Source organism: Triticum aestivum, chromosome 5B (assembly GCF_018294505.1).
Source record: "Triticum aestivum cultivar Chinese Spring chromosome 5B, IWGSC CS RefSeq v2.1, whole genome shotgun sequence".
In the NCBI taxonomy this organism is placed as follows: domain Eukaryota; kingdom Viridiplantae; phylum Streptophyta; class Magnoliopsida; order Poales; family Poaceae; genus Triticum; species Triticum aestivum.
Window position 1 is genome coordinate 150,478,142 of NC_057807.1, and position 10,040 is coordinate 150,488,181.

Genomic DNA, 10,040 nt, shown 5'->3' on the forward strand with positions numbered 1-10,040 from the left:
GGAGGTTATGCAGGCGCGGCTGGGCTAGTCGGGCTGGGCTGGCCGGCTGAGGTGGGATGGGCCGAGGCCCATGGGGAGCTGGGGGCTTCTTTTCTCTCCTCGCCTTTTCTTTTGCTCTTTTCTTTTTACAAAAAAAATGCTATGCAATATTTGAGCTGCCAAAAGGAGTTCTGTAAAAATGTGGGACTTGGCCAAATAAATACATTACAATATTTGGCACCTGCCACCAAAGTTAGGGAAGAGTTTGAATTGATTTGGATTTTTCACAAATGGAAAAGCACTTTAAAATGCTTATTTGGAACTGCTTTAATTCTCGGGGAAATTAGCTATCTTAAATGATGTTGAATCACTCATGACATTTAGTTAGTGAAAATATGCAACCCAGCGAACATTTTTTTTTTACTGTTTGGAGAATTAATTTATTTGACTTTATTTTAAAAATGAATTTGAATTGGTTTTGAATCAAAGTGAGATTAGCAACAGTAACAGTGATGATGTGGCATCATTAGTAGGGGATTACTTTAGCTTGATTATCCGGGCGTTACACAAAGCTAAGCACTTCTCCCATGGCAAGAAAGATCAATCTAGTGGGCCAAACCAAACTGATAATTCAAAGAGGCTTGCAAAGATAACTAAATCATACATAAAAGAATTCAGAGGAGATTCAAATATTTCTCATAGATAAACTTGATCATAAACCCACAATTCATCGATCTCGACAAACACACCGCAAAAAGAGTTTACATCGAATAGATCTCCACAAGAGAGGGGGAGAACATTGTATTGAGATCCAAAAAGAGAGAAGAAGCCATCTAGCTAATAACTATGGACCCGAAGGTCTGTGTTAAACTACTCACAACTCATCAGAGAGGCTATGGTGTTGATGTAGAAACCCTCCATGGTCGATTCCCCCTCCGGCGGAGCGCAGGCGAAGGCTCCAAGATGGGATCTCGCGGATACAGAAGGTTATGGCGGTGGAAATTGTTTTTCATTGGCTCCCTGGATGTTTTCGGGGTACGTAGGTATTTATAGGAGGAAGAAGTACGTCGGTGGCCGCTCGAGGGGCCCAGGAGACAGGGGGCGCGCCTAGGAGGGGTGGGCGCGCCCTCCTATCTCCTGGCCGCCTCGTTTGCTTCTTGACTTGCTCTCCAAGTTCTCCGGATCACGTTCGTTCCAAAAATCACGCTCCCCAAGGTTTCATTCCGTTTGGACTCCGTTTGATATTCCTTTTCTTCAAAATACTGAAATAGGCAAAAAAACAGCAATACGGGCTGGGCCTCCGGTTAGTAGGTTAGTCCCAAAAATGATATAAATGTGTAAAATAAAGCCCATAAACATCCAAAAGGGGTAATATAATAGCATGGAACAATCAAAAATTATAGATACGTTGGAGACGTATCAGCAATACATCTCGGAATGGCTATGGAAATGCCGTAATAGGTAGGTTGGTGGCTGTTTTGAGGAAGGTATATTGTGGGTGTATAGTACCGGCGAAAGTTGCGCGATACTAGAGAGGCTAGCAATGGTGGAAGGGTGAGAGTGCGTATAATCCATGGACTCAACAATTGCAAAAATCTACAACTCATCGAAACCAAGCACCATGCGCGTGCTCCTAGGGGAAGGGTTGGTAGGAGTTAACCATCACACGATCCCGTCCTCCACACATAAGGAAGACAATCAATAAATAAATCATGCTCCAAGTTCATCACATAACGGTTCACCATACGTGCATGCTACGGGAATCACAAACTTTAACACAAGTATTTCTCAAATTCACAATTACTCCACTAGCATGACTCTAATATCACCATCCTCATATCTCAAAATAATCATAAGGAATCAAACTTCTCATAGTATTCAATGCACTTTATATGAAAGTTTTTATTACATCCCTCTTGGATGCCCATCATATTAGGACTACATTCGTAACCAAAGAAAATTACCATGCTGTTCTAAAGACTATCAAAATAATATAAGTGAAGCATGAGAGTTCATCAATTTCTTCAAAATAAAACCACCTCCGTGCTCTAAAAGATATAAGTGAAGCACTACAGCAAATGACAAACTACTCCGAAAGATATAAGAGAAGATCAATGAGTAGTTGAATAATTATGCAACTATGTGAAGACTCTCTAACATTTAAGAATTTCACCTCTTGGTATTTTATTCGAATAGCAAGCAAAACAAAATAAAACAAAATGACGCTCCAAGCAAAACACATATCATGTGGTGAATAAAAATATAGCTCCAAGTAAAGTTACCGATGAACGACGACGAAAGAGGGGATGCCTTCTGGGGCATCCCCAATATTAGGCTCTTGGTTGTCCTTGAATATTGCCTTGGGGTGCCTTGAGAATCCCCAAGCTTAGGCTCTTGCCACTCCTTATTCCATAGTCCATCGAATCTTCACCCAAAATTTGAAAACTTCACAACACAAAACTCAACAGAAAACTCGGAAGCTCTGTTAGTATAAGAAATTAAATAAACAATTAGGTACTATTGTGAAATCAATATAATCATGTTGGTGTTATATCTACTGTATTTCAACTTCTCTATGGTTCATATCCTCCGATACTACTCATAGATTCATCAAAATAAGCAAACATCACATAGAAAACAGAATCTGTCAAAAACAGAACAGTCTATAGTAATCTGTAACTCTCGAATACTTATGTAACTCCAAAATTCTGAAATAAATTGGTGTACGTGAGGGATTTGTCTATTAATCTTCTTCAAAAAGAATCAACTCAAAAGCACTCTTATGTAAAAATTGACAGCTAATATCGTGAGCGCAAAGTTTCTGTTTTTTACAGCAAGATCGCATTAGCTTTCACCCAAGTCTTCCCGAAGGTTCTACTTGGCACTTTATTGAAACAAAAGCTAGTACAGTAGCTTAATCATGTGAACACACAAAAACAGTAAGGGTAAATATTGGGTTGTCCCCCAACAAGCGCTTTTCTTTAATGCCTTTTTAGCTAGGCATAATGATGACAATGATGCTCACGTAATAGATAAGAATTGAGACATAACGGGAGCATCATGAAGCATATGAATAGCACATTTAAGTCTAACCCACTTCCTATGCATAGGGATTTTGTGAGCAAACAACTTATGGGAACAAGAATCAACTAGTATAGGAAAGCAAAACAAGCATAGCTTCAAGATTTTCAACACATAGAGAGGAAACTTGATATTATTGCAATTCCTACAAGCATATATTCCTCCCTCATAATAATTTTCAGTAGCATCATGAATGAATTCAACAATATAACCATCCCATAAAGCACTCTTTTTATGATGCATAAGCATAGAATTTTTATTACTCTCCACATAAGCAAATTTCTTCTTATTCGGAATAGTGGGAGCAAATTCAACAAAATAACTATCATATGAGGCATAATCCAATTGATATTCAAACATAGCATCCACAAGCTTGTAGCTTTGCATATCATTAGCATCATGGATTTTCAAGGAATTCATACTAACAACATTGCAATCATGCTCATCATTCAAATATTTAGTGCCAAACATTTTAATGCATTCTTCTTCTAACATTTGAGCACAATTTTCCTTTCCATCATTTTCACGAAAGATATTAAAAAGATGAAGCATATGAGGCAACCTCAATTCCATTATTATTTTGTAGTTTTCTTTTATAGACTAAACTAGTGATAAAACAAGAAACTAAAATATTCGATTGCAAGATCTAAAGATATACCTTCAAGCACTAACCTCCCCGGCAATGGCGCCAGAAAAGAGATTGATGTCTACTACACAACCTTATTCTTGTAGACGTTGTTGGGCCTCCAAGTGCAGATGTTTGTAGAACAGTAGCAAATTTCCCTCAAGTGGATGACCTAAGGTTTATCAATCCGTTGGAGGTGTAGGATGAATATGGTCTCTCTCAAACAACCCTGAAACCAAATAAAACAAAGAGTCTCTTGTGTCCCCAACACACCCAATACAATGGTAAATTGTATAGGTGCACTAGTTCGTCGAAGAGATGGTGATACAAGTGCAATATGGATGGTATATATAGGTTTTTGTAATCTGAAATTATAAAAACAGCAAGGTAACAAGTAACAAAAGTGAGCGAAAACGGTATTGCAATGGTAGGAAACAAGGCCTAGGGATCATACTTTCACTAGTGCAAGTTCTCTCAACAATAATAACATAATTGTATCATATAACTATCACTCAACATGCAACAGAGAGTCACTCCAAAGTCACTAATAGCGGAGAACAAACGAAGAGATTATTGTATGGTACGAAACCACCTCAAAGTTATTCTTTCCGGTCAATCCATTGGGCTATTCCTATAAGTGTCACAAACAGCCCTAGAGTTCGTAGTAAAATAACACCTTCAGACACAAATCAACCAAAACCCTAATGTCACCTAGATACTCCAATGTCACCACAAGTATCCATGGGTATGATTATACGATATGCATCACACAATCTCAGATTCATCTATTAAACCAACAGAAAGGACTTTAAAGAGTGCCCCAAAGTTTCTACCGGAGAGTCAAGACGAAAACGTGTGCCAACCCCTATGCATAAGTTCAGAAGGTCACTGAACCCGCAAGTTGATCACCAAAACATACATCAAGTAGATCACGTGAATATCCCATTGTCACCACAGATAAGCACATGCAAGACATACATCAAGTGTTCTCAAATCCTTAAAGACTCAATCCGATAAGATAACTTCAAAGGGAAAACTCAATCCATTACAAGAGAGTAGAGGGGGAGAAATATCATAAGATCCAACTATAATAGCAAAGCGTGCGGTACATCAAGATCGTGTCAAATCAAGAACACGAGAGAGAGAGAGAGAGAGAGAGAGAGAGATCAAACTCATAGCTACTAGTACATACCCTCAGCCCCGAGGGTGAACTACTCCCTTTCTCGTCATGGAGAGCGCCGGGATGATCAAGATGGCCACCGGTTATGGATTCCCCCTCTGGTAGGGTGCTGAAACGGGCTCCCGAGAGGTTTTTGGTGGCTACAGAGGCTTGCGTGGGCGGAACTCCTGATCTAGGTTTATTTCTGGGGGTTTCTGTATTTATAGGAATTTTTGGCGTCGGTCTCACGTCAGGGGTGTCTCCGAGTCGTCCACAAGATAGGGGGCGCGCCCTCCACCCTCGTGGACAGCTCGGGACTCTTCTGGCCCAACTCTTTTACTTTGGGGGCTTCTTTTGGTCCATAAAAAATCATCAAAATTGGCATGTGAATTGGGCTCTGTTTGGTATTCTTTTTCCGTAAAACTCAAAAATAAGGAAAAAACCAGAAACTGGCACTCGGCTCTAGGTTAATAGGTTAGTCCGAAAAATCATATAAAATAGCATGTAAATGCATATAAAACATCTAACATGGATAATATAAGAGCATGGAACAATCAATAATTATTGATACGTTGAAGACGTATCAAGCATCCCCAAGCTTAATTCCTGCTCGTCCTCGAGTAGGTAAATGATAAAAACAGAATTTTTGATGTGGAATGCTACCTAACATATTTGTCAATGTAATGTCTCTTTATTGTGGCAAGAATATTCAGATCCATTAGATTCAAAACAAAAGTTTAATATTGACATAAAAACAATAATACTTCAAGCGTACTAACAAAGCAATTATGTCTTCTCAAAATAACATGGCCAAAGAAAGCTTATCCCTACAAAATCATATAGTTTGGCTATGCTCCATCTTCGTCACACAAAATATTCAAATCATGCACTACCCCGGTTTCAACCAAGCAATAGTTTCATACTTTAATATTCTCAAACTTTTTAAACTTTCACCCAATACATGAGCGTGAGTCATGGATATAGCACTATAGGTGGAATAGAATGGTGGTTGTGGAGAAGACAAAAAGAGGGAGATAGTCTCACATCAACTAGGTGTATCAACGGGCTATGGAGATTCCCATCAATAGATATCAATGTGCGTGAGTAGGGATTGCCATGCAACAGATGCACTAGAGCTATAAGTGTATGAAAGCTCAAAAAGAAACTAAGTGGGTGTGCATCCAACCTGCTTGCTCATGAAGACCTAGGGTATTTGAGGAAGCCCATCGTTGGAATATACAAGCCAAGTTCTATAATGAAGAATTCCCACTAGTATATGAAAGTGACAACAGAGGAGACTCTCTATCATGAAGATCATGGTGCTACTTTGAAACACAAGTGTGCTAAAAGGATAGTAGCATTGCCCCTTCTCTCTTTTTCTCTCATTTCTTTTGTTCTCTTTTTTTTGTTTTCTTTTTGGGGGGCCTTCTCTTTTTTTGGCCTTTTTTCGTCCGGAGTCTCATCCCGACTTGTGGGGGAATCATAGTCTCCATCATCCTTTCCTCACTGGGACAATGCTCTAATAATGAAGATCATCACACTTTTATTTACTTACAACACAAGAATTACAACTCGATACTTAGAACAAAATATGAATCTATGCGAATGCCTCCGACGGTGTACCGGGATGTGCAATGAATCAAGAGTGACATGTATGAAAGAATTATGAGAGGTGGCTTTGCCACAAATACGTTGTCAACTACATGATCATGCAAAGCAATATGACAATGATGGAGCGTGTCATAATAAACAGAATGGTGGAAAGTTGCATGGCAATATATCTCGGAATGGCTATGGAAATGCCATAATAGGTAGGTATGGTGGCTGTTTTTAGGAAGGTATATGGTGGGTGTATGGTACCGGTGAAAGTTACGCGATACTAAAGAGGCTAGCAATGGTGGAAGGGTTAGAGTGCGTATAATCCATGGACTCAATAATTGCAAAAATCTACAAGTCATCGAAACCAAGCACTACGCGCATGCTCCTAGGGGAAGGGTTGGTAGGAGTTAAGCATTGCGTGATCCCGACCTCCACACATAAGGAAGACAATCAATAAATAAAGCATGCTCCAACTTCATCACATAACGGTTCACCATACGTGCATGCTACGGGAATCACAAACTTTAACACAAGTATTTCTCAAATTCACAATTACTCCACTAGCATGACTCTAATATCACCATCCTCATATCTCAAAACAATCATAAGGAATCAAACTTCTCATAGTATTCAATGCACTTTATATGAAAGTTTTTATTACATCCCTCTTGGATGCCCATCATATTAGGACTAAATTCATAACCAAAGCAAATTACCATGTTGTTCTAAAGACTATCAAAATAATGTAAGTGAAGCATGAGAGTTCATCAATTTCTTCAAAATAAAACCACCTTCGTGCTCTAAAAGATATAAGTGAAGCACTAGAGCAAATGACAAACTACTCCAAAAGATATAAGTGAAGATCAATGAGTAGTTGAATAATTATGCAACTATGTGAAGACTCTAACATTTAAGAATTTCAGCTCCTTGTATTTTATTCAAACAGCAAGCAAAACAAAATAAAACAAAATGACGCTCCAAGCAAAACACATATCATGTGGTGAATAAAAATATAGCTCCAAGTAAAGTTACCGATGAACGAAGACGAAAGAGGGGATGCCTTCGGGGGCATCCCCAAGCTTAGGCTCTTGGTTGTCCTTTAATATTGCCTTGGGGTGCCTTGGGCATCCCCAAGCTTAGGCTCTTGCCACTCCTTATTCCATAGTCCATCGAATCATCACCCAAAACTTCAAAACTTCACAACACAAAACTCACCAGAAAACTCGTAAGCTCTGTTAGTATAAGAAAATAAATAAACACTTAGGTACTGTTGTGAAATCATTCTAAATCATACTGGTGTTATATATACTGTATTTCAACTTCTCTATGGTTCGTACCCTCCGATACTACTCATAAATTCATCAAAATAAGCAACAACACATAGAAAACAGAATCTGTCAAAAACAAAACAGTCTATAGTAATCTGTAACTCTTGAATACTTATGTAACTCCAAAAATTCTGAAATAAATTGGTGGACGTGAGGAATTTGTCTATTAATCTTCTTCAAAAATAATCAACTCAAAAGCACTCTTCTGTAAATATTGACAGCTAATATTGTGAGCACAAAGTTTCTGTTTTTTATAGCAAGATCGCATTAACTTTCTACAAAGTCTTCCCAAAGGTTTTACTTGGCACTTTATTGAAACAAAAGCTATAAAACATGATTACTACAGTAGCTTAATCATGTGAACACACAAAAGCAGTAAGGGTAAATATTGGGTTGTCTCCCAACAAGCGCTTTTCTTTAATGCCTTTTTAGCTAGGCATAATAATGACAATAATGCTCACATAATAGATAAGTATTGAAACATAACGGGAGCATCATGAAGCATACGACTAGCACATTTAAGTCTAACCCACTTCCTATGCATAGGGATTTCGTGAGCAAACAACTTATGGGAACAAGAATCAACTAGCATAGGAAAGCAAAACAAGCATAGCTTCAAGATTTTCAACACATAGAGAGGAAACTTGATATTATTGCAATTCCTACAAGCATATATTCCTCCTCATAATAATTTTCAATAGCATCATGAATGAATTCAATAATATAACCATCACATAAAGCACTCTTTTTATGATGCATAAGCATAGAATTTTTATTACTCTCCACATAAGCAAATTTCTTCTCATTCGGAATAGTGGGAGCAAACTCAATAAAATAACTATCATGTGAGGCATAATCCAATTGATATTCAAACATAGCATCCCCAAGCTTGTAGCTTTGCATATCATTAGCATCATGGATATTCAAGGAATTCATACTAACAACATTGCAATCATGCATATCATTCAAATATTTAGTGCCAAACATTTTAATGCATTCTTCTTCTAACACTTGAGCACAATTTTCCTTTCCATCATTTTCACGAAATATATTAAAAAGATGAAGCATATGAGGCAACCTCAATTCCATATTTTTTGTAGTTTTCTTTTATAGACTAAGCTAGTGATAAAACAAGAAACTAAAAGATTCGATTGCAAGATCTAAAGATATACCTTCAAGCACTAACCTCCCCGGCAACGGCGCCAGAAAAGAGCACGATGCCTACTACACAACCTTCTTCTTGTAGACGTTGTTGGGCCTCCAAGTGCAGAGGTTTGTAGAACAGTAGCAAATTTCCCTCAAGTGGATGACCTAAGGTTTATCAATCTGTGGGAGGCGTAGGATGAAGATGGTCTCTCTCAAACAACCCTGCAACCAAATAACAAAGAGTCTCTTGTGTCCCCAACACACCCAATACAATGGTAAATTATATAGGTGCACTAGTTCGGCGAAGAGATGGTGATACAAGTGCAATATGGATGGTATATATAGGTTTTTGTAATCTGAAATTATAAAAACAGCAAGGTAACAAGTAACAAAAGTGAGCGAAAACGGTATTGCAATCGTAGGAAACAAGGCCTAGGGTTCATACTTTCACTAGTGCAAGTTCTCTCAACAATAATAACATAATTGGATCATATAAATATCCCTCAACATGCAACAAAGATTCACTCCAAAGTCACTAATAGCGGAGAACAAACGAACAGATTATTGTAGGGTACGAAACCACCTCAAAGTTATTCTTTCCGGTCAATCCATTGGGCTATTCCTATAAGTGTCACAAACAGCCCTAGAGTTCGTAGTAAAATAACACCTTCAGACACAAATCAACCAAAACCCTAATGTCACCTAGATACTCCAATGTCACCACAAGTATCCATGGGTATGATTATACGATATGCATCACACAATCTCAGATTCATCTATTAAACCAACAGAAAGGACTTTAAAGAGTGCCCCAAAGTTTCTACCGGAGAGTCAAGATGAAAACGTGTGCCAACCCCTATGCATAAGTTCAGAAGGTCACTGAACCCGCAAGTTGATCACCAAAACATACATCAAGTAGATCACGTGAATATCCCATTGTCACCACAGATAAGCACATGCAAGACATACATCAAGTGTTCTCAAATCCTTAAAGACTCAATCCGATAAGATAACTTCAAAGGGAAAACTCAATCCATTACAAGAGAGTAGATGGGGAGAAACATCATAAGATCCAACTATAATAGCAAAGCTTGCGGTACGTCAAGATCGTGCCAAATCAAGA